This window comes from Lynx canadensis, chromosome F1 (assembly GCF_007474595.2).
Source record: "Lynx canadensis isolate LIC74 chromosome F1, mLynCan4.pri.v2, whole genome shotgun sequence".
Lineage (NCBI taxonomy): Eukaryota > Metazoa > Chordata > Mammalia > Carnivora > Felidae > Lynx > Lynx canadensis.
In genome coordinates, this window is record NC_044319.2 from 56,205,040 (window position 1) to 56,232,097 (window position 27,058).

The 27,058-nt window shown below is 36.6% G+C and overlaps 2 long non-coding RNA genes across 2 annotated transcripts in view; both read right to left on the reverse strand.

The window, feature by feature from the left end:
- Positions 1 to 27,058, reverse strand: part of LOC116737854 — a 90,488-nt gene that overhangs the window by 12,433 nt on the left and 50,997 nt on the right. The gene's annotated exons all lie outside the window — the stretch shown is intronic.
- LOC115505439 lies at positions 1,608 to 22,454 on the reverse strand. Its single transcript, XR_003966029.1, has 3 exons — positions 22,376 to 22,454; positions 4,264 to 4,270; positions 1,608 to 1,618 (listed from the first exon to the last, which is right to left on the reverse strand). It is a non-coding gene; the product is annotated as an uncharacterized LOC115505439 (long non-coding RNA).

A 27,058-nucleotide genomic window follows, 5' to 3' on the forward strand; every position in this document is an offset into this window, starting at 1 on the left:
TGTGAAGACTTCTTTCACCAAGGCCCAGCCTCCAGGCTAAATGGGAGAGTTCTGCCAGCCATCAAACTTAACAGCCTTGAAACATATGCAACATTTCTCTAAGCAAATTGGTTCCTTAATATGGTAAAATGTGCAGCACCCAAGGGGAAATGCTGGTGATCTCATAGCCCAAAACTCATGGAGTCACAGCACTGTATTCCTGAAAAGCACTCATACTTTCCACTTTGATAAAACCAGAAGCAAATACGAGAGTCAGTAGGTTTTGACATCCATTGTTCATTCTCGCTGAACTTTTTCTCTTCTATAGCACAGCACAGTGGTTTAATTCATAGCTTATAAGATTTTAAAAATATAAACCATTGAAATTTTTTCTATATTAATCAGTGGTTTCTAAAGATCCACAGGGATAAATAAACCTTGCAAGCTGGCAGGGTTTTTTTTTTTTTTTTTTGTGGCATAACCACTGGTAGTTATAAACAGTAAACAAAACATAGTAACCATTTTAAGCACAAGAGATTGCTGTATCACAGGGGGCATAAATCATTAGCTTAATAATTTCAGCAGCAGTGTCTCCAAAGCAAAATTAAGCCAACAGTTCCCCCTGTGGCAATAATGAAGTACTGTAATGTTAAAAGGGGGGAGGGGGGGGGAAGCAACCAAGAGAAGGCATTATTGTGTCTTGGAAATGATTGAAAATCCAAGTTCGATAAATAACTGTAGAACTCTTGTCTCTGTCCCGATCTTTTGAGAGATGGGAGAGGGGTTGCCTCCAAACCCCACATCTACTCTTGTAGACAGTTTGACAAGCACAAATGCACTTTCATTAAAGCCCCCAATGGCTAGGATGTGCTGTAGGTAGGGCATGAATGTGATGACATATTACCATTGAGAAGATGACAAATTTCTCTCAGTTGCATAGGCAGACATTATTCACAGACTTAGAGCCAAAAGAATGTGAGGCCCAGGATAGGACAGAGACATGACCAAGCTCCTCTCTCAGGGGCTCTCAAGCTACATACAAATAATCTGAAAGAAAACACCTTCCAATTCTGAGCTGGGCCACTGGACCTAGCCACAGAGTTAAGCCATCCTGCCAACCCCACCTCCCCATGAATTTTCCCAAGTGCCAAAGTTCATTTTTTTTAACTGGCTAATGATTTGTTCATTTTGGAAAAGTGTACTTGGCTATGGGACATTATCAAACAAGAGGGATCAAGAAGGTCTCTGTTGTGTTAATACTATAGAACCTTCATTTTTCACCTTGATTTTTTCATCCATTTTATGAAATTAGTATAATCTTGTCATTATCCTTAAAAAAGAAAGCTCTGATTGAAGACAGTTTTCTTTCCCTCAATAATACCATTTCTTTAAGGTAGCACTTTACCTACTAACAACATTCCCTATGTTTTTGGAGTACCTGTTATGGACACAATGATTTCTTAAGAATATATTTGGTTTTAAAAATTATATGATTTGGGGCGCCTGGGTGGCTCAGTCGGTTGAGCGTCCGACTTCGGCTCAGGTCACGATCTCACGGTTCATGAGTTCGAGCCCCGCGTCGGGCTCTGGGCTGATGGCTCAGAGCCTGGAGCCTGCTTCTGATTCTGTGTCTCCCTCTCTCTCTGCCCCTCCCCCGTTCATGCTCTGTCTCTCTCTGTCCCAAAAATAAAATAAAAACGTTAAAAAAAATTAAAAAAAAATTATATGATTCACTCAAGCAGAAGCTGTATTATTTGCACAAAGTTAAGTACCAGGTTGACTATTTTACTCAGAGGATTGAGGTGGTGATTTGTTTGACAATATAGGGATATAGATTAAACTAGAGTGTATAGGGTCAGAGTCCCCTTTATAGGACGGACACACTGAAGCACTTTAGAAGTGCTTGATAAATGTTTTTTTCCCCTCATTTTTGTTATACTTTGTTTTCAACTATGACACTATAGACAAAGTCGTCTTAAAGAATCCAATGACTTTTTTCAGATTTATTTATAGATATACTTTACTTTGGATACCCCCACTCTCTTTTATTAATCTGAAATGAGAAAACTGGAAGGAGTGATGGCTTCTCTGCAGCTATTGAAAAAAATATTTTTTTTCACCTTTTAAATAAATTACTACATTTTTTCAGTTCTCTTTAAAAAAGAGAGAGAGAGAGACATCTAGCACAATCCCTATATCATATATTGTGTGACACTGTAAATATGGCATGGAAGTAACCTTGAGTGCACAGTAGTGAATAGTGCATTTCACTAAAGGTCAAAAAGGTCAAAGCTGGATCCTAAGTAAAACTGTGAGAGAAATGTGTTTGTCTTTATTGTTCCTTTCTCCCTTTTCCAGGATCTCCCTTCTTAGCTCCTCAGTGTTCCACCTGACCTTTTCAAGCACTCCACTGATTAATGCCACCATTCTTATTTAAATTTGGTGGCTTCCAAGGTTCTTCATACTTCAGGCTAATAATAGGATAAACACAAAAGGAGGATTTCACACACCTAACTCCAGTAGCCAGAGGTAAACCTATCTGACACAAAGTGCAAGAAAAAGCTAAGAAGGAACCTACCCAAAGTCAGCTAATCAGAATGGATTGCTAAAACTCTACTGTAATAGGCCACAAAGATCCCCCGACCTGAATAAGCATCAAAATTGACCAGCAGTATCCAGAGAATGGAAGATCATATTTGAAATCATGTGTCTGATAAGAATCTAGTATCCAAATATACAAAGAAATCTTACAACTCAACAATAAAAAAGCAATTAACCTAATTTAAAAATGGGCAAAGGATTTGAATAGACAATTATCCAAAGCAGTTACACAATTTACAAATAAGCACTTGAAATGATGTTCAACATCGTTAGTCATTCGAAAATAATATGCAAATCTAGACCACAATGCGGTGCCACTTGACACCCACTAGGAAGGCAATAATCAAAAGATACACAGCAGCAAATGTTGAGGAGGGTGTGAAGAAATTTCAGTTTTCAAAACTTACTGGTGGGAATGTAAATGTTGCAACTGCTTTGGAAAAACTGTTTGGCTGTTTCTCAAAAAGTTAAACATAGAGTTACCATATGTCCCAGCAATTCCACTCCTAGATATATGTCCAACAAAAACTTGTACACAAATTTTCAGAGCACCATTATTCGTAATAAGTAAAGAGTGGAAACAAGTCAGATGTATATCAACTGATGAATGGATAAACAAAATATGGTGTATCTATGATGGAATAAAATCCAAAAATGGAAATGAAGCATTGGGACATGCCACAACATGGATGAACTTTAAGGCATGCTAAGTGAAAGAAATCATACATAGGACACCACATAATGTATGTCCCATTTATGTGAATTGCTCAGGACAGGTAAATCCATAATGACAGAAAGTACATTAGTAGTTTCCAAGGGGCTGAAAGGAAGAGATAACACAGTGTGGCTGCTAACTGTACAGTTTCTTTTGGGGGTAATGAATTAACTGGGAATGACAGTTACATACCCTTATGGATATGCTTTTAAAAAAGTGAAATGTACACCTTTAAAAGATGAAATTTATGGTGGGTGCACTGTATCTCAATTTTGTTTAAGTAATAAAGGAAAAGTATTAGTTGCCATTTCTGTTTCAACCTACCTCGACAAAGCTAGTAATTCCTCTTTCCTCTTGCTCTGATTCAATGCAAAACAGGGTTCTAATTAGATAATACCTTTATTTCCTGCTGTGTCTAGAAATGCCTCAGATCCCTAAAAAGTCAAATTGGCCATAGGTTCCTATAAAGAGATTACAGAAAACAATCTGAATGGTATGTACCCCTGTACTCAACCACCTATTCCTAATTTCAGTGGCCATCTTTCTGGGAATACACCCCAACAATCTCCCTTCTCTTACTCTCCTTGATTTTTCTTCAGAGGATTTATAAAAATGAGACAAATTTTTATTTCTTGTTTGTTGCTTGCAGCCTATCTTCTCCTCTAGAATGTAAGCCCCATAAACCAGGAAGTTGGTTTTGTTCACTGTTGTATCCCGACCACCTGGAACAATGCCTGGCACAGAGCAAGGAAAGCACTGAAGAAATGTTTTTGAATGAGAAAATTGGAGTAAGTTTCTTTTTTCCTCATCAGATGATGAGGAAGAATAAAAATGGTAGAGGCATCCAATACTCAAAGTCAAGAACATTAAGTCCTCCCTTAAGCCTAAGCTTCCCTTTCTCATGGTGATGGACCACATGGTCCATATCCCTGTGGACCTCACCACTGAGCTCTTAGGGACCCCTGTACCCTAGGGCTCCAAATGTCAGCATCCTTGCCTTCATCTTCTGCTTTCTGTGTCTGCTTCCCTCAAAGATAATCCTCAAGTGTTTCTGAACCTAATCTAAACACCTAACCCCTATTCCCAATTGAACTATTTGCTTGATAGTTTGTCTTGGGAATCTAAGGTCTGACCTGGAAATAAATTCTGACTGCTACTGTTCTTGTGGTCAAACCAAAAGGCCAAAGGTCTTTCCCCTTTCTACTACTGTGCATTCAAAAGTCATATTTTGGCCAAACAAAACATTCTATTATGAAATATGAGGGGTATGTAAGTCATAGACTTTGGCCTTAGGAAGAAGCTAAACTTGTCACAGAGATCCTCTCAAAATAAAACAAAACTAAACAAAAACAAAACAAACAAAAAAACCCTCTTTGGCTTCATTTTTGATGGTACACTTGTTTTGCCCTAGTTTTATCTTAGGATTTATTTTTAAATGTGACATTGTACAGACCTATGTTGAATTATTCCAGATCATTCATTTCATTTATAGCTAGCTGCCTTTTTATACTTCCGCTGCCATGATGTATTAGGTAGAAGTCTTTAATTTCTTTCAGAAAGTAGGATTAAAAGTAAATTACACACATTTATTTCAAAAAATTAACTGTTCAATCATTTTTAACATACAATTCTCTCACCAGAATCTAACAAGTCAAAGCCCCTGATATTGCTCTCAGGGCCATTAAGACAAAGGGTGGGAACTGCTCCCACCTTTCCACCAGCTCCTTATAGGCTGACTATTCAGAGCTGTCATAGACTCGTTTCTAGTTTAAACTCCATTTCAGTATGATTTCAACTGAACAGAAATATTGGAGGGGAGTGTGGGCAGATTGATGTTTGCCCTCGTCACCCCTCCTCCCCCCGTGATGGCCCTGATGACAACACACATCTGGATGTTTTGAAGCATCTCAGTGATTGATTTGATTTTTCCACTCTTCACCTAGACTTTTGGCATTGCCTAGACAAAGCTATCTCACTTTGGGCTTTAGTCCCCAGCTTGCTTCCAACTGCAGGCTACTACACTCTGCTTCACCTTTCTTCTTGGCTACACGCAGCCCGGCCTCAGTATGCTTTCTCCCCCCATATGTCATCCCAGCCCAACTGAGCACCAAACTTCCCTCGGCTCCCTGTCCAAGACACACTTCTTCCGTGAATCCTGCTCAGGGATTCGTAGTCACGAGTCGCTGCGTGTCTAATGACTCACGTAGAGCTTTGCAGGCCATAGCAATGGGTGAAACTGGTATGATTAGAAATGCCAGCCCCCCATCCAGCAATCAACAAGCATTTATTGAGTGCTTCCTTTATGCTTAGCATGCAACCAGGTCCTGAGCATCTAAATTATGGAAATCCACTCTGTAATCTTACCTCCTCCCAGGGTGAGCCATGTGGAACAATCCCACTTCCTTTAGCCAATGCTGACTGGAATGTCTATGTCTTCAAAGGCTATTGTGAAGATGTGTTAGGGATTACAAGGATAAAAAGCATGCATCCCCTGCCCTCGGACCAGTTTCACAATACATATGAGATTCTAAATTATGAAAAAATTGAAATTGTGGGATTAAGGAAATGTTTATACCAATTTGGAACTGAGGAGACATTCCAATTTATTTAATTCTTGCAGAATTGCATAATTTGAAAACGGACTTAATTGCAATCTGTTTCTGTTATCACTATCACCTACAACACCAGTGGAAAGAAACACAAACCCTTCTTTGTCAGTATAATGAGAACCACTCTTGATTCCTTACATCGGAACTTCTAAGAGTGACTTTTGGTTCCATAATCTAAGCAAGCACTGTTATTATCATTTCAAATCTCATTTTCTGTATCTTTTCACAATGCTGTCCAAGTTCATTACATGGTGCTGCTAAAGCTAATGCTGAAAACAAGCCCAAAACCAATAACTACTGAGTAGCAGTAAGATAGGATAAAGCACCACAGAGGAAAAAAAATCCACCAACATTAAATTAGGAAAGAGCCCTCAGTGATGTAAAAAGTAACTTCAAAGAAAATATACACTAAAATAATTATAAATTTGTAAGTAAGTTCCAAAGATGCATTCCCCCTTTGGGAAAGTTCGTTTTGAATTATTGGAGTTTTAAGTTGTACAAAGTCTCCAGGAATAACATTTCTCTCATATGAAAAGCAAGTACCCTGTACTTAAATTTTATTTCCCACTGATCTACCTTACAATCCCCACAGTTTAGTTAGAAAAATCCCTTTATTATTCCACACATCCTCTGCCAAGGAAACCAGTATTATTCCTTTCACTATTTCTTTTATTATGCTCCTCTTCCTGTTTTAAATATCTTCACTCTTCCTAGCCACTAATCCAAATATACAGCCCAGCTTCAAAGGCCCACTCAAGCCCCACCTCATCTGCAAAGTTGCACCTAACTTAGTAGAGTCATAGGATTTTATATTTGGAATGGAACTTGGAGATTATCTAGTTCAAATATTTTCCAACTGTGCAACATAGAGACACTTAGGAGCCTTTTAAAAAGAGTCAGAAATGGGAAGAGAAGTGTAAGTGGGCAGCTGAGTCCTGGGGCTCTCACCCTCCGATCCAGCACTGCCTTCTGCATTGGGATTCTTTTACCTTTCCAAGAAAGAGATTCCAGAGCTTTGCGGGGCAGGAAACTCCACAGTCTAACATGGTAAATGAAGAAACTAAGGCTGTAAATTGAATGTCTCATCCTGGCTTACAAATAGTCTAGGGGCAAAAACAGGCGAAAATCCAAGGATCTTTGGACTCCCAGCCCAGCTACAATGATCTATTTTCTTTCTCAAATTTCCTATTGATGGTTCTTCAGTGTCTTCTGCTAGTTACATATTTGTGTACTGTCTGCCCCATGTGTTGAGGCTCTAGCTGCCTCGTGTCGAGATGTAATTTGTACTCTTCTGTTCTTCTCTAAGCAGAGCACCAGGCTCAGAGAGTATGCTTGCTCTGTCCTTCCTTCCCAGAGGCATGGCCATTCCTGATTCATATATAAAATTGGACTAAGTAACGCTAAGAAATCAACCCTAGGGTATTGACTGAAATACCATAAACCCCGTCCTGGTAACAGAAACTCTCTCTTCGGGGAGCCTGGGTGGCTCAGTCAGTTGGACATCTGACTTTAGCTCAGGTCGTGATCTCACAGTTCGTGAGTTCAAGACCCGCATTGGGCTCTGTGCTGACAGCTGAGAGCCTGGAGCCTGCTTTGGATTGTGTGTTTCCCTCTCTCTCTGCCCCTCCCCTGCTCACACTATCTCTCTCTCTTTCAAAAATAAATAAACATTAAAACAAATCTTTACTAAAAACTCTTCTATTTCCAAACAATTCATTAAAGCTAGCATAAATGGTAATTAGTACAGCCTTTTTTTTTTCATAAAAAATTTTATGAATGTATCTGGCCTCATTTATATTTTTACTGTCACTGTGTTTACAAATCTAGGCTCAATCAGTTAAACTCCTTGTTCTAAGTGGCACTATGTGTTTGACCTTGAGTCTCATTTTGGTGATCTTTGACAATTACAACAAGACACTTTAACAAGAAAAACTGGCCTCTACTACTCTTATAAAATTTTTTTTTTAAATAATTACAAACTTTCCTCAATTTTTCATCCTTTGTAAGCTTTTCATCCAGTTGCTGTTCTTATGATAAACGTCTTGAAAGGGTACAAGTGCAGATGTTACCTTTCTATCCTTTCCTCTCAGCTCCATCTTCAGTTTCTCTACTATTTACCCCTTAAACGAGGTTCTGCTGCCCCATCTCCCCGTCTTCCAAGTTTCAGGTGCTCTCTGCAACGTGTTAGACTCCAAATCAACTTTCCTAGAACTGTCTTCGCATCACTGCCTTTAGACCAGGGCAAGAGGAGCCCTCTTCTGGACTTCAGACTTTAGATACCTGCTCTGTCCTTTACAGGATGAGTAGTCTGCAGGCCCAGTAGGATGTGCTCACCTGGAGCCTGCGCCCTTCCATTTAAACTACACTCTGAGTACTCAGCACCACAAAATTCCTACCTAAATCTGGCTGAATCTGCCTCCAGAACCTGAGTGCCTTCTTGAATTTGGGCCTGCATTTCTGATGTATCCCAAGGTACTAGGGATGGCCAAGGAATGGTTGTTTGTGAGAAGGGGGATGTAGGCAGTGAGGGTGTGGACAGGGCTTAAGCTTACAAGCTGGAGCTTCCCAGAAGTGCACCTGAAGCCCAGGCTATATGGATAGGGCCAGGGTGGCAAGAAACAGGTATGGAGGCTCTTCCTAAGCCACAGCCACCACATTTTAGCACAGAAAATCCTAACGCAAGCCTAGCCATCAAGGCAATTTTGTCACAAGGTAGTTATGTGGGTAAACTATGTTTAACAGTTTGTGGCTTGATTTATAACTTTTAAATATTTAACATATGGAGTGTGGTCTTCCGTTTTCACTCTTACCCGAGGACCTACCAATCTTAGAGGAAAATGAGTCTTGTCTATCCAAATCCAGATTTCTGAATTCATATTAGTCTTCTTTTTAAAGGTGCACATGCAACTTAAAATATCAAAAGCTAAGTTAATGTTTTCCTTCTCATCTGAGACCTCTTATCCATGTTTGTATCTTTTCTTAGTTAATAGAATTAATTATCCGCTCAGTTACCAGCTAAAGGTCTTGGAGCCATCTTCAACTTTCTTCTTCTCCAACTTCAGGATTTAATCAGAGATAAGATATATCTTATGGCTAAAACACCTGACTCCATCTTCTTTCAAGCCCCATCTTTCCACTGATTCGTTATAATATCTATTCAACTGCCCTCTCTGTTTCTGTCCCTCCCTCCTTAATTCACTGGCATTTCCACTAGAATGATCACATTCATTACCTGTCCCCTATCCCTGCTCCATTTTCCATGGAGTAGAAAACAAATTCCTTTCCAGCTTCAAGTTCTTCACAATCCCAATCTACCCTTCCAACCTTATTTTCCATAATCATTCTTGTCTCTTAATCTTCCTACTCATCCACACAGCCATACACATATGCTTTATAATCTAGTCAATCCAGACTATTTGCTAATCCCAGATGATTGGCTAATTTACAAATCTGTCATAAACTTTCACAGAAATCCATATTTATTTAAGCTATTCCTTCCATCTGCACTGCTTTCTTTCTCCTTATACTTCTATAAAAATCCAATTAACTGCTCTATTGCCATTTATTCCATGAAGCTTTCCACAATTACTCTGCCAAAATTACTGTCTCTTATGCTCACGTAACATTTATTTATGCCACTATTACAATACTTACATTTTTTTGCAAGTTATGAATGGATGCCTTTGTATCCCTTAAATACAAGTTCCTTTTACGTAGGAACTAGTCTATACTCATTTCTGTGTATTCCTCATGCTTTGCATATTGTCTCACACATAGTAAGCGCTTTGTAAATGTTTAATTTCTAACCCAAATTTAAAGAGACTGGTTTTAATAAAAAATAAAAAAAAACAAGTCACACACCATATTCACTCAGAGAAGACTATCAGAATGTCTTTGTTCTATTCCAACCCAGTGTGCGACCCTCATTTTCTCTATCAGGAAATTCTAAGATTTCTCTCTCCAAAATGGGTTTCACATCTCCTCTAAAAGCTGCAGTGGTGTGTCTGCAAAGCTTGTCAAGAAGCCCTGATGCAAGGCAGTGCGGAGCTGCAGGCACTATTACAAAGACAGGTAGAGTATTCAATACAGAACCAGCCACCTGTGCGCCCTTGGTTTTCAGAGATGACTCACACATGCAGGCCACAGCTTCCCCCAAGTCACTTATCACCCTGTGCACAGTGCTCCTTGGATGGAGACCATCTGGGATCGCAGACTTTTCCAACCTTAGCTTGTCCAATTTTTCGATCACCTGCTCTGACATAAACCTGGTTTTGTTTCGCGTTTATAGCGTGTCTCCTGGGCAGTTTCTGGATCTGTTTCTGGCATTTTCCCTCAAATCATCTTGGGAATCACAGAATGAAGTTAGGGGAGCAAAAATAGAAGTTGCTGTTTAATTTTCTGTTCTGGGATTTCCATATCCTGTTGGTTTTTAGGACCAGTGACAATAAAATGCTGTCTTTCCTCAGTAAATACATAGACGAAAACAAGTTAAGCCTATCAAATATCTAGACAATAATGACAATATTACAAACTACTTGACAGTTCACAAGTGACTTTCATGTAATTAATCTAATTTAATTCTTATTATAATCCTGTGAGGTATGAGTCCTGTTTTATAGACCAAAAACAATGGTTCACAGATTTTTTTTTCTTTCTTGGGATCACAGAGCTAGTAAGGTATTGAAATAGGATACAAGTCTTCTAAGCCCAAATCCCATGATCTTAAGCATAGTATAACATATAGGAAATAGCCAAATAATTTAAAGAAACAATATCAGCTATCTTCCAGATAAATGATATGTTTTATTTATTTGAAGAGCTAAGAATTATTTAAAGCATAGTAAACTCTCATTCACATATGTCACAAAGTGTGTTTGTGAAAAAGTACCAAAAAAGGGAAAGAAAAGTCCAAATTGCAGTATTTTAAAGCAGTTTTATTATTGATAAACATGGCGTGTATGATAAACTAAAATGTAAATGGATAATAAGTTAAATAAGGGTCAGTAAAAGAGCAAGGATAATTTGTACTAGGTCTTTAATATCACCTTCAGTTACTAAAGTCAGTATTATAACAATTATTTAAATTATTTAATACATTCTATGTAAAGATTGTCATAGATTTTATAAACGCTAAACAAAGCTTATTACAAGCTGTGCTGAGTTGTGCCTCACATAACAGGATGTTTGTCTTTCCTCAGCATAATTATTTATACTATTTCGAATATTGTTGCCCATTACGATGCACTAAACAAACTGGTCTTTTTACAAGTCAATCAATCAATCTTAAGCCCAATTTTTAAAGACCGAAGTAATTGTCATGGTATTGATAGCAGTAACAGCATCAATTTCTGGTATTACCCTCTTGACTTTGGGCAATAGTTTTGTCATTTTATGCTTGTTTTATTTTTCTACATGTAATATCCACCATGAAGTATGATTTCTTTCCCCTGTGGGTGATAAGGAAGATTGAGGAGGAATGGAAAATGACCAAGGTCAGTATATATATCCTCTGTTATTGCCTAAATTATCTGAGTAGCTATTGATGTCAATAATCTAATCAAATAGAGTGTTTTCACTTTCTTTCTACTTTATGGGAATTTACCCCATTTTAATTCTTGTTTTTTATACTTGAAGTTAATCTTAATTTATTTTCAGTACATCTTCTTTTCTAACATAAATACCTAAGGTTAAAATGGCCACTGATACATTGCGTTAGCAGCACGAAGTGTGTTTGTTGGCATTCAGTATTAAATACTGTACAATTGCCCTTATGATTTATTTTCACCCATAAATTGTTTAGACTTGTGTCTTCTAGTGTTTAAACACAGGTGGAGGGAATAGGCTATGTGTTTTTATTGATTTCTATTTTTATTTCATGATGATCAATGAACATCATCTACTAAAATACTGACTGGTATTTGTGGAGACTTCCCTTGTGTTCCAATACATGTTTAGTTTGTTTTGTTTTTTAATTTTTATTTTAACTTTCCAGGTTTGCTTTAAAAGACTGTGCATTGCCAAATTATACATGGTTCCGTATATGTTCATTAGATTGAGGTTGTTGTTCAAATACGTTCTAATTTTACTAATTTTTATTTGGTTTATCTATCAGTTTCTGAGAAAGTTGAGTTAAAATTTCTTACTATATTCCTTTTAATGGTCTTACCTGTATATATAAAACATATAAATATAAAATATATAAAAATATATTTTACTTATTTGTGTGTGTGTGTATATATATATATATATACACATATATATATTTATATATTTAAATATTTATTTATTTTTGAGAGGTGGGGAGGCAGAGAGAGAAGGTGAGAGAATCCCAAGCAGGCTCCATGCTGCCAGCGCAGAAGCCAACACAGGGATCAAACTCATGAAATGTGAGAAAAAAACAAGAGTTGAACACTCAACCGACTGAGCCACCCAGGCACCCCTATTTATTTATATTTTTGAGACTATTTTCTAGATGTGTTGACATTGAAAATTATTCTATTTTCCTAGAGAAACATCACTTTTAACACTAAGTGATGAAAGAGAATGCTTTAAGCTTGCAAGTCTATTTATTTTGTCTGATATTTATATTGCTACACCAGCTCTCTTTTAATGAACATTTACCTGAGAGATTCTCTTTGTATCTTTCTACCTTCAGATTTTCTACACCATTATGCTTTAGAAATGTCTCCTTTAGAAAATATTTTTTGTTATTCATTCAAAATCAACATTTTTAAAAGGCAAGTTTAGATGATTTACATGTTTTGTACTCACTTATATTTTGGATGTATGTTCTTTTTCTTTGCTTTTTATTTTCTCTTTTCTACCTCTACTAATTCAATTTTAGTCATTTTCTTTCCTCCTGCTAATGGTTTATGTTAAATATTGTTTCCATTTTTTAGTTGTCGCTCTCAAAATTTTCACATGCATGCTTAAATTAAGTCTACATTAATATTAATTTTCTTGAACAATACAAAAAATATTTAATCTTTTACAAAATCTTTCCCCCTAAGTCTTCCATGTTTATGGTATTTAATTCTTTGGGTAAACACCTAGTAGTGCAATTGCTGGATTGTAGGGTAGTTCTATTTTTAACTTTTTGAGGACCTCTATACTGTTCTCCAGAGTGGCTGCGGATGTTTGCATTCCTACCAACAGTGCAACAAGGTTCCCCTTTCTTCACATCCTCACCAACACCTGCTGTTTCGTGTGTTGCTGATTTTAGTCATTCTGACAGGGGTGAGGTGATATCTCATCATAGTTTTGATTTGTATTTCCTTGACTAGGAGTGATATTGAGCATCTTTTCATGTGTCTGTTAGCCATACGTATATCTTCTTTGGAAAAATGTCTATTCATGTCTTCTGCCCATCTTTTAATTGTGTTATTTATTTTGGGGGTACTGAATTTTATAAGTTCTTTATATTTTTTGGATAACAACCTTTTATTAGATATGTCACTTGCAAATATCTTCTCCCATTCCTGGAAACAGTGCAAGTGTCCACAGACTGATTAATGGATTGCAAATAACTTGTTCTGTGAATGTTCCATAAGACGAGCAAACATTTCTAATAAATTTTAACTTGATAAACAAGCAATGTCTTGCAATATGAGTAGTATGTAATGCCAAACATTACATGATCACATCTGAGCCAATGGTACTTCTCTCTCTCTCTCTCTCTCTCTCTCTCTCTCTCTCTCTCTCACTCGCTGCATGATTGTGGATGATCATCTCCCATGGTCTGATTCTAGGTCTCAGGCCACAGTGTTTGACATAAATCAGTGATTTTTCAGAATGTTGGAAGGTGCCCACAACTGGCACTAGTGTGTTTTTTGCCACTTTACTGACAGTCCTTTGTTTTTCCATACAAAAGTAAGCTTAGGAATGCTTTGCTTCATTATAGGTTATTGGATAGGTTCCTTGTTAAAGTTACACGAAAAGTACAAAATTCCATTGAGCCAATAGATAGCAGTGATTCCACTAGTGATAGTGGAAGCGATCCTACACAATGACCCTCCTCTCTTGTCTCCCTCACACCAGCCACAAAGATTTCCAAAGGTAAATTCAGGTTAATTTGTTTATTTTTCTTTATATTTTGTATCTTCTTTATTATTTTGTATTATTGTATTGTAATCATTTTTATATGAATATTTTTGGGTTGTGCAATGAATCATCTGAGTTTTCATGATTTCTTATGGGGAAATTCACTTTGGTATACAAGTGCAAATACACACAAATACAAGCATGATTCTGGAATAAATTATACTCCTAAACCAAGGTTTGGATAATTATATATAAATATATTATATACATACACACACACACACACACACACATTATGGACTATCACTCAGCCATGAAAAAGAATGCAATGGTGCCATTTGCAATGACATGGATGGAGCTAGAGAGTATTATGTTAAGTGAAATAAGTCCCTCAGAGAAAGACAAATACAGTATGATTGCATTCATATGTGGAATTTAAGAAACAAAACAAACAATATTCTCAAGAGCAGGCAAACCATTTTACACCCTCAATTTACATTTACATCTACATTACATTTTACAAATTAGCAGTTTGCATTCCTACCACATCCTAACACTTGAAATTATCTGCCCTTTTGATTGCAGTCTCCGAATAGATGTGAAGTAGTAGCTCGTTTTGGTTTTGATTTGCATTTCCAAAATAAACAATATTTTTGAGCATCTTTTTCCGGTACTTATTAGTCATTTGTATATCTTCTTTGAAGAAATCTCTACCCTTTACCCATTTTAATTGGATTATGTTTCTATAATTCATTTTGAAAATGTCTTTATAAATTCTACATACAAGGTCTTCATTAAATATATGATTTGCAAATGTTTTCCCCGTATTGTGGATTGTTTTCTCACTTTCTTGGTAGTATGCTTAAAACAAAAGTTTTTAATTTTGATGAAAACAAATTCACTTATTTTTAATTTTGTTTCTTGTGCTTTTGTGTCATATCTAAGCATTCACTGTCAAATATGAAGATAAGATTTACCTCTTTATTTCCTTCTATGAGTTTTATAGTTTTAGCTTCTAATTTAGATCTTTGATCCATTTTGAATTAATTTGTATATACAATGTGAGGTGAGGGTCTAAATCCATTCTTTTGCATGTAGCTATCCAGTTATTATCATTTGTTGAAAAGACTTTTACATACATTGAATGGTCTTGAGATCCTATATGGAAATTAGTTGACCATAAATACATAGTTTAATGGTTTTATTTTACTTTTCACTCAATTCCATTTATCTATATGTCTATCCTTATGTTAATACCACACTCTCTTGATTAACATTACTTTATATTAAAGTAAATTTTGAAACTGGGAAGTGTGAGTCCTCCTACTATGTTGTTCTTTTTCAAGATTGTTTTGACTATTCTGGGTCACTTCAATTTCCATATGAATTTTAGGATAACTTGTCAATTTTTTGTAAAGAAGCCAGATGGGAGTTTGACATGGATTGCATTCACTCCAGATATAGGTCATTTTGAAAGTATTGTTATCTAAAAACCATTGTCCTCCAACCCATGAGCATGGAATGTCTTACCATTTATTTAGGTGGTTTTTTTTAACTTCTTTTATAGTTTTCTGAATGTAAATTATATCCTTCTTTTGTTTATTTATGCTCTTTGTAATGCAAATTTTTTTTTTAAATTTTTTTTTTTCAACGTTTATTTATTTTTGGGACAGAGAGAGACAGAGCATGAACGGGGGAGGGGCAGAGAGAGAGGGAGACACAGAATCGGAAACAGGCTCCAGGCTCCGAGCCATCAGGCCAGAGCCCGACGCGGGGCTCGAACTCACGGACCGCGAGATCGTGACCTGGCTGAAGTCGGACGCTTAACCGACTGTGCCACCCAGGCGCCCCGATTGTAATGCAAATTTTTAAAAAATTCATATTTGGATTGATCATTCCTATTGTATAAAAATACAAATTGATTTTTGTTTATTGATCTTAAACCCTGCAGTTTTGCTGAACTTGTTTATTAAACTCTAATAGCATATTCCAGATTTAATGGTGTTTTCTATATACAAGCTAGTGTCATTTGCAAATAGAGACAGTTTTACTTCTTCCTTTCCCATCTGAGTGCCTTTTATTTCTTTTTTCTTTCCTAATTGCCATGGCTAGAACCTCCAGCACTGTGCTAAATAGAAGTGGTGAGAGTGGACATCCTTGTCTTATTCCTGATCTCTAGAGGAAAGCTTTCAGAGTTTCACCATCAAGCATAATGTTAGCTGAGGTTTTCATTGACACCCTTTACCAGGTTGAGGAAGTTCATTTCTGTTCCTCCTTTGTTGAATGTTTTTATCATGAAAGAGTGCTGAATTTTGTCAATTGCTTCTCTAACTTGTTTTTAAAACCCTCAAAATAATCACTATAATTTTAAGTGTTTCACAGTCAAGCATATTTATATTCATCCACTTGTTTATAAACTTATAAACTCACCACTGCTTCTTGTATTGCATTCTTTTTCTTTGGGCTTAATCTTGATGGTACTAATGGAGAAGATCTTTTAACAAATCTCTGTGAGTTGCAAGCTTACTCATTCTTTATCTGAGAATTTTTCTCTTTTATTCCCTTTTACTCTTGAATAATAATTATTTAATTGGATATATAGAGAGCTCCAGGTTAACATTTTGTTTCCCTCAGAATTTAAAAAATATCTTTCCACTGTCTTTTTGCTCCTCTTATTACTTATGAGAAGTTGTCATCATTCTAATTGATAACTTTATTTTCCTTTTTTGTTGTTTTTTAAGATTTTATCTTTTAAGTTGATATTCTACACAAAATTAAACTATGCTATGTCTCTATGTAAATTGGTTTTGTTTGTCCTACTTGGGAAATAGTATGCTTCTGCAACCTGAGAATTAAAGTCTTTCTTCAATTCTAAATAATTTTGTCTTTATTTCTTGAAGATTGTCACTCCCCAAGTTCTCTTTATCTCTGTCCCATGCAAGTTCTTCCTAATAAAAGTATCTTGCAGCTTATCATGCTATTTCCCATGTCTCTTACCTTCTTTTTTTTAATTTTTAAATGTTTGTTTGTTTGTTTTTAAAATATAATTTATTGTCAGGTTGGCTAACATACAGCATATACAGTGTGCTCTTGGTTTTCAGGGTAGATTCCCGTGGTTCATCACTTACATACAACAGCCAGTGCTCATCCCAACAAGTACCCTCCTCAATGCCCATCACCCATCTTCCCCTCTCGCCCACCCCCCCATCAACCTTCAGTTTGTTCTCTGTATTTAAGAGTCTCTTACGGTTTACCTCCCTCCCTCTCTCTTTGAAACTATTTTTCCCCTTCCCTTTCCCCCTGGTCTTAAGTTTCTCAAGTTCCACATATGAGTGAAAACATATGATAAATGTTTATTTATTTTTGAGAGAGAGAGAGTGTGTGTGAGAGAGTCCGGGGAGGGACAGAGAGAGAGGGAGACACAGAATCCAAATCAGGCTCCAGGCTCTGAGCTGTCAGCACAGAGCCCAATGCAGGGCTCAGACTTATGAACAATGAGATCATGACCTGAGTTGAAGTCAGTCACTTAACCAACTGAATCACTAAGGCGCCCTTCTCTAACTTCTTCGTCATTTAAATCATTGATATCTATGCTTCATTCCAAGTGATTTCTTCAGAACTATAGTTACTAATTCTTTCTTCAGTTATATTCAGTTTTACATATCCATGGAAGGTATTGTTTTTGCAATCACTATATTTTTATTTCAGGTAGTCCCATTTTATTTTTCAACTATTCTTTGTTTCATCAGCATCTATGATCTGCCATTATATCAGATTACTATTTCTTCTTCAACTATTTTAATATTATATTTAGAGAACTATGACCATACTTATTAATATCTTTCAAAGTATTCTATTAAACCATTTCTTAATATCTTAGAGTTATATTCTCTCACTTATCTTTAGTAAGTAATTTATTTCTTCCTTTCATAGTACTTATCAGCAACTGACACAGCAGTATCCATATACCTGGTTATGTGTTTATTGTCTGCCCTCTTACAGAATATACATAGATTCTAGAAGGACAAGTTTGGTTTCTTGGGGTTTTTTTTTGTTCCTTTGTTTGAGTATTTTTTTTTAGTTTTTGGGTTTTTGTTGTTGTTGTTTTTGCTGCTGCTGTGTCCCTAGGGCCTAGAAACATAAAAAGAATTAATCTGAAAGGCTAAAAGAATACCATAATTTACACTTTTTCAAAAGTGAAAAAAACAGATGCATGTAAATAAAATTTGCTTATGTATACTATTTGAAGGATACATACACCCTCTATATTGGAATATATATTCAAATATAAATATATATTTATTTTACTTATACTATATATTTAATATATTAAAGTTATATTAATCTACATTATAGATTTCAATATAAATGTGTATATACACACATAAATGTACACACATAGAGAGAGATAGGGAGGGAGGGGGGAGGGGAAGAGAGAGAGAGAGAGAGAGAGATCCATCAGCTCATTATCTGATCCAGAAGTATGGACTTATACATTTTATTGCTAAACTTCTTAAGTTAAATATTAATGTAAGAAAAGTGGTCCTTCCTTTCAGTAATTTCTCCTAAGAACCTTCTATCTGCAGCCAATCCATAGAGGAAACACAAAGAGCCCTAAAAGAATCTCATTATCTGTGCCATTGCCAGTATCCTCTTAGAATATGGAAGACAGGGCTTGAGGGCAATGATCTCAGTGTAATCCCAGGGAAGAGAATGTAGAGAAAGAGAATGTTAATGCAGTAAATATTCTGATAAACTAGCCCATGCTGTGTATGTCTCAAAATAAGAATTCAAATGAACATCAGGTTTTTAAGTTATCTGGAGGTTTATGTAAAGTATTGGTGGTTGAAGAAAATAAACATTATTATACCTTAATATATCTTTCAGCTATAAGGTATGATTAAATCTTAGAGAAAAATGTTTTTGAAATAACCAGTTGTACCACCAAAACATTAAAACTTAAAAAATAATAACAGCAGAAGGAAGAAGGAAATGTAGAGATAGAGTTATTTTTAAATGATTTATTTTTGAGAGTGAGCGCACAGGAGTGCAAGTGGGGGAGGACCAGAAAAAGGGGGAGAGAGAATCCTAGGCAGGCTCCACACTGAGCATGGCTCAATCCCACGACTGTGAGATCATGACCTGAGCTGATATCAAGAGGTGGACACTTAACTGACTAAGCCACCCAGGTGTCATGAGATAAAATTATTTTTAAATTTCTGATTGCTCCGAGAACATTACTTTTATTTAGCATTAATTAAGAAGCAGTAATTTTGAATAAATGGTAGGTTTTTGAGAAAGTTAAAGAAAACTCAGAGAAGAGGCACATTTTGCTAATCAAGTCACCCAGTTCAGTCACGTGGATTATCAGTGGCATGTGGTGGAAAGAAGATGAAACATGGAAAAAACATTGGAGATGGAGGTCCACCATTTGCTAATTTGGGGGGTTTAGTTATAAATATGCCACATAATATATCAGATCAATGTACTCCGCTTGAATCATGAAACAAATTAGGTAGATACTTGTACCTTTCTTCTTGTTTCTTCTCTTTTCTTATTTTCCTATGAATATATCAGAAATCTTTGCTACTCCTCCTTCAGTTTGATTAACTTGGCTGCTGACATTAGCCAAAGAACAGCCAATCTATTGTTTAATTCATCTGCTATAACCAAAGTCTAAATCAGAGTAAAATAATGCTTAAGCAATCAGAGTCCCTTCAGAGGCCATGTTTAATGAACAAAAATCCCTTTTTTGCATATCTCCTTTTCTACTTCATTTCCTATACATTTAATTAAGATACATAAGCCACACTACAGTCAAATCACACAAATTGTCTCTAGTGTCTGAGAAAATAACAACAGAAACAGTCAGAATGAGGAGTTCTTGGTTTTCATCCCAAAATGGATTTCCCTAGGTCACTTCTGTGACACTTCTATTTCTACAGATTTGTATTTTGTGGCTTCGTGTATTTTCATGGCTTTCTAAGTCATGTGAAAAACACTAGTATTTTTACTAGAATAATTTAACTGGTATGTGACAGCTGAAATTAACAGTTCTCTCTGAGCCCTATAATCTCTTACTTATTTCAAAAAAAAAAGAAAGAAAGAAAGAAAGGAAGAAAGAAAGAAAGAAGAAAGAAAAGAAAAAAAAAAGAAAAAGAATAAAACCATTCCTGATTACGGAGAAGAGTTTAATTTGATTTGTGCACCTGGATACTATTTGTGGGACTCTGTTTATTTCCGTCTTCTAATAGAATTTGAATTTCTGTGGCACAGACTATGTCTCATCTCCATTGGCAAGAAGAGACATGAATGCCAATAATTAGCACTTACCTACATTACTTCTTGTTATGGGTCCGCACAGCCTTATTCTACTTAACTGTGAGTGTACCACTTAAGGCACTGAAGTATTCTGCTAGTGGAAAGGCCAAGAAATAACTTTAAATGCTGGTAATTTGTGATTTGACACCAAACATATTTAAGATGAGGTTAAGAGCTATATACACACATGTGCATTATTGGTAGAGTAAACTTTCTACATCAACAAAAGAGCAGTTTTCCACTGCAAATTAATGGATTATAAAGTCAGTAGGCTTTTCATGAAAGCAAATTAAAAAAAATGGGAGTAGAAATAACTTCAATCTTTTAAGAATATTTTGCCCTTAAAACAACTTTCTGTAAAATCACCTAAAATAAAATATAAGCTAACTCTGATTCTATGAGTTCAGTGGAGTCAAATTTAACTTGAAAACATCTTTCATTTCTATAGCTACTTTATTATATTTATACAAGACTATAAAAAATTAATTGGGTGATTTAAGTGAGACAACTGTCACATATATTATGAGCTCTGCATGTGTGTGTTATGAAGCAATGTTGACTATGAGTTCAGCCTTTTACCAATTTATTTAGCCAAGGTTGCTAGAAGTTACTTAATGAGCATGAACACACAAACTGTCAATAAACCTACAGGAGGAAAAGTGGCCCATGACCTAAAAGGACCCCTCTGTTAGGCCAGGGAGATGATGAAGTATGTTAAGTCACCAGTCCCTCTGTGTGATGCTTGTTAATGCTGCCAAGGCACGTGTGGCAAATTTGCAGAGTTGGGGAAGGGGAGAGGGGGGTAGGTGGGGAGGAGAAGGTCACACTCTAAAAATTCATCTCACAGAATGTATTAAATAAAAAGCCTGAAAAAGTACTTTTTGCCAATTAAAATTTAAGATTGTCTGAATATTTGTAGCATCTAGTCTTTGACCTCTCAGTACCTAAGCTACTCCTTGATTAGACTTGGCAAACTATATTGATGCTTCCAGTTTACTGAAGGTTAGATTCAGGAAAAGAATCTTACAAGTTACCTATTGAATATATGGAAGGGTTACGAATAGCAGGTCAAGAATTGGGCAGAGCTGGCTTGCACCCTGGCTCCACCATTTACAAGCTGTGTGGCATTGGGCAAGCTGTTTAAACTCCCAACGCCTGAGTCTCTTTATCTGCTATATGAGGAGAATAAATAATACCTACTGGGGAGGGAGTTGTAAGACTATGTGAAATAAAACAAAAATTAATGTACTGTAATTGCCTCAGAAGTATTAACTTTTTATAGTTGTCAGGGTTCTCAGCTGTAAGCAATAGAGATTGACTTTAGTTAAATTAACTAAATAACTAAGTTATTGGCAAGACAGCATTAACGTAGAAAATCAACCAAAAGAGTGAAGAATGAGTCTCTGGCAGAAAACCAAGGGACACCAGTTATAAGAGCAAAGGACACAGGTACTGATATCGCTGGTATTGGATTCTTACTGCCATACCATTGGGTTCCCAACTCCTCCCTACTGGCTGGGGAAGATCTCTAACTGACCCCATTCCCACATCATTCAGAGCCAAAGACAAGGGAATCTTATTAGCTAAGCTTAAGATACACACCCTTATTTTACCAAAGAGTAAATAAGGGCCCCTACTGTTTCTAGAGTGGGAGATAGGGCTGGTCTCCCATCTTAAAAATGTTTCCATACAGGGAGAGGATGGGGTCTGGGGCACATCCTCGGCTGTAAAACAAGTCTCAATAAATTTCGAAGGATCAATATAAAAAAGAAAGCATTCTCTGACCACAGTTCTGATTCCGATAAGTTAGAACTCAGTAAATAAAGGATAAGTCTTTAAAACCCCATATGTCTGTAAATTTTTTTAAGTACATTTGAAAATGACTCAGCCAAAAAAAGAAATTATAATGGAAATTATGAAATACTTAGAAGTGGATAAGAATAAAAATATCAAAACATAGGATGCAGCAAAACTGGTATCTTGAGATAAAGTTATAGTCTTAAAGTGCTTATTTTAGAAAGAAATAAAGTCGCAAAATCAGTGACCAAACTGTCCAGTTAAGAAGTGACAAACAGAACCATGTTCGCCCACCTCTCTCCTTCTACTTCACCCTCCCTATTCCCTGAGACACAATACTGAAATTAGGCCAATTAGTAACCCTATAATGGCCTCTGAGTGTTTAAGTGAAATGAAGAGTCACATGTCTCTCACTTTCAATCAAAAGCTAGAAATGATAAGCTTAGTGAGGAAGGCATGTTGAAAGCCAAGACAGGCCAAAAGCTAGTTCTCTTGCACCAAACAGCCAAGTTGTGAGTGCAAAGGAAAAGTCTTTGAAGGAACTTAAAAGTGCTACTCCAATGAACATGCAAGTGATGAGAAAATGAAACAGCCTTATTGCTGATATAGGGAAAGTTTCAGTGGTCTGAGTAGACCAAACTAGCCACAACATTCCCTTAACTCAAAACCTAATTCAGAGAAAGGCCTTAAATCTCTTGAATTCTATGAAGGCTAAGAGAGGTGAAGAAGCTGAAAAAGAGAATTCTGAAGTTAGCAGAAATTGGCTTATAAGATTTAAGAAAAGAAGCCATCCTTGTAACATAAAAGTTCAAGGTGAAGCAGTGAGTGTTAGTGTAGAAGCTGTAGCAAGTTATCCAGAAGATGTAGCTAACATAATTCATGAAGGTGGCTATACTAAACAACAGACTTTCAATTTAGACAAAATAGCCTTCTATTGGAAGAAGAAGCCATCTAGAACTTTCATAGCTAGAAGGAGAAGTCAATGCCTGGCTTCAAAGCTCCAAAGGACAGGCTGACTCTCTTGTTAGGGGCTAATGCAGCTGGTGACTTGAAGTTGAAGCCAGTGCTCATTTAACATTCTGAACATTCTAGGGCCCTTAAGAATTACATTAGCCTGGGTGGCTCAGTCGGTTAAGCGTCTGACTTTGGCTCAGGTCATAATTTCACAGTTTGTGGATTTAAACCCTACGTCAGGCTCTGCACTAACAGCTCAGAGCCTGGAGCCTCCTTTGCATTCTGTGTCTCCTTCTCTCTCTGCCCCTCCCCCACTCATACCTGTCCTCTCCCTTTTTCTCTCAAAAATAAATAAACATTAAAAAAAAAAAAAAGAATTATGCTAAATCTGTTCTATGCTCTCTAAATGGAACAACAAAGCCTGGATGACAGCACATGGTTTACTGAATAGTTTATTTAGAACTACTGTTGAAACCTATTGCTTAGAAACAAATAATAACTTTCAAAATATGACTACACATTGTCAATGCACCTGGTCACCAAAGAACACTGTGGGAGATATTCAATGAGGTTAATGTTTTGAGGCCTGCTAAAACGTTATCCATTCTGCAGCCCATGAATCAGGGAGTACTTTAGACTTTCAAATCGCATTATTTAAGAAACGTATTTGGTAAGTTTGTAGCTGCCCCAGGTAGTGATTCCTCTGATGGATCTGGGCAAAGTAAATTGAAAACATTCTGGAAAAAATTCACCCTTCTAGATGCCATTAAGAACATTTGCGATTCATGGGAAGAGGTCAAAATATCAACATGAAGAGGAGCTTAGAAGTTGATTGAAACCATGACTTTGAGGGGTTCAAGACTCTAGTAGGAAGGAGGAAGTTACTTCCAGGAGGAAGTAACTGCAGACATGGTGGAAAAAGCAAGAGAACTACAATTACAAGTGGAGCCAAAAGATGAGACTGAATCATGTAGTCTCAGGATAAAACTTTCACAGATAAGAAGTTGCTTCTTAAGGATGAACAAAGAAAGTGGTTTCTTGAGATGACATCTACTCCTGGTGAAGAGGCTGTGGAGATTGTTGCAATAACAACAAAGTATTTAGAATATTACATAAACTCAGCTGTAAAGCAGCAGTTGTAAAGGGTTTGAGAGGATTGACTCTAATTTTGAAAGATGTTCTACTGTGGGTAAAATGCTAGCAAACAGGATCATATGCGACAGAGAAATCGTTAGTGAAAGTCAGAGTCAATTGATGTGGCACACTTCATTGTTGTCCTATTTTAAGAAACTGCTCTAGCACGCCAGTCTCGGCAACTGCCACCCTGATCAGGCAGCAACCATCAACATCAAGGCAAGACCAGAAAAAGATTATGGCTTGCTGAAAGCTCAGGTGATGGTTAGTATATTTTTTTAGCAATAGAGTATTTTTATTTTATTTTTAAATGTTTCATTTATTTATTTATTTTGAGAGAGAGAGAAAGAGAGAGGACAAGTGTGGGAGGGTCAGAGAGAGAGAGAGAGAGAGAGAGAGAGAGAATCCAAAGCAAGCTTCATGCTGTCAGCACAGAGGCTGATGTGGGGCTTGATCCCACAGACCATGAGATCATGACCTGAGCTGAAATCAAGAGCTGTATGCTTAACTGACTTAGCCACCTAGGTGTCCCTAGAGTATTTTTAAATTAAGGTATGTACATTGTTTTTTAGACATCATGCTACTGCACACATAATAAACTATAGTGTAAACATAACTTTCACGTGCACTAGGAAACCAATAAATTCATTTGACTCACGGGGTGCCTGGGTGGCTCAGTCGGTTAAGCACCTGACTTCATGGCTCAGGTTATGATCTCATGGCCTTGAGTTCAAGCCCCATATTGGGCTCTGTGCCAACAGCTCAGAGCCTAGAGCCTGCTTCAGATTCTGTGTCTCCTTTTCTCTCTGCTCCTCCTCCACTCACACTCTGTCTGTCTTCCTCAAAAATAAACATTAAAAAAAATTTTTTTAATTCATTTGACTCACTTTATTGTGATATTCACTTTATTGTGGTGTCTGGAACCAAACCTGCAATATCTTCAAGGTATGCCTGAATTTATGAAACATTGATATATGAGAGATATATACTGTATATCAGCAGAGAAAGTTGGAAGTCAACAAATGGTACTATGACAACTCATCCAGAAAGAGGAAACATGGAAAGTAAGTCTAGGTAGGTCAAGAAATTCAACGTGAAAAGCAAAGCATTTAGTTGAAAACATAGGAGAATCTGGTTAAGGAAGGCTTTTTACATAAAACACAGAATCACCAATCTTAAAAGAAAAAACATATGATACAAATTAACTACATTAAAATAAAGAACATGTGTTCATCAACAGATATCATAGAACAGAAAAGAGAAGAAAAAACTAGCCACAAACTGAGAGAAAACATACATAAAATTATTTCCTTGACAAAGAACTGGAGTCCAAAATCCATCCAGAAACTCCTACAAACCAATAATAAAGCACACAACTAGCAAGTCAGGAGAAAAAGTAATATGATCATACACTTCATAGAGTAGGAATGGCTAAATATATGAAACTATGCCTAATATCATTAACAATCAAAGAAATAAATAATAAGAAACTTTATATCTAATAGATTGGCAAAAATTAGGAAATCTGACTATATCAGGTGCTGGAGAGGCTATTCCCATACACTGCTCGTGGGAGTGTAGATGGGAACGACAACCTTGGTGCCCTGTTTAGCATGTCTTGCAAAGTCAAGCATTGCATACTCTACAACCTGGAGATTTCACCCCTGAGGATACACTCCAGAGACACTCTTGCTCACAAGCACCAGGTGACCGTAAGATGTGAACTGTTTACTAGCAGTCCTCTTTAGAGTACTGAGCACTGAAAGTCACCCAGTGTCCAAAAGAAAAAGAGATATAAAATGGTAACACAGTCACATAATTGATATCATAAAATGGTAAAAATGAGGGAACTGCAATGACATGCAATAACATAGATGAATCCAAGAAGCATAATATTGCATAACAAAACCAAGCCCAGAAGATGACATACAGTATGAGAACTTGCTTGTAAAAATGAGAAACAGGTCAAAGAGACAGTTTGTCATCAAACAGTTTAGGCACACATGCTTATGTGATAAAACCATTTTTTTAGAAGAAAGGATAAATAGAAAATTCACAGGGATCATTGGGAAAGCTCAGATGCCATTAAGAAGACCCAGATAATAGTCAAGATCTGATTTAAAAGGCCTCATCGTGATTTCTCTAAGTTAAGCTACACGATCCAGTAAACATATTTCATAATCAAACAATATTCTTATCATAGATTCTTCCCAGGCACCCTCGGTGTTCTCTTTCCCCTCTTCAGGCTCAAGCTGAACCAGGGAGCTGAGGCTGTGATAAGGTGAACATAATTTTAAATGCTAGAAAACAATAAACAAGAAACAGAGTTAAAAGAAAGAGTTGGCAAGTAAACCATTCAGCATTTGGCCAATTTTGGCAAATTGTCCTAGAGCTAGTTAGGAGCAGAATTAGGGCTATCAGTCAGGGGCTACTGAAATGTTCCAGGTGAGGGATGAAGCCTAGAAGAGAATGTGGTGGAGCTGTTGCAATGTTAAACTTTGTTCTCCTCATGTTCTTTGATGTTTATCTGACTTTCCAGACACCTTGTTCTCAGTGTCTCCACTCTTCTGAAATGCTCAGGACTGCTGCTTCACAGTCAGCCCATAGGTAAGAACTATTCACTGAAACCTGGATCTCCCTTGCAAACTTGTAGGTAATGATTACTGATCCTTTCATGCCTTCATACTTCTGGATTATATTCTCTACTTTTTTCCCATTATCTCTTTGCAACCAGTACTCCCTGATCCTAAACTCCTTGCTCCCATGAGCCTCTCTCCATAGATTTCTTAGATGTGACATCAAAAGCATGATCCATACAAGAAAAAAAATGAGAATATGAATTTCATCAAAATTTTAAATTTCTGCTCTTCCAAAGATACATTAAAACACAAGCCACAGAGTAGGAGAA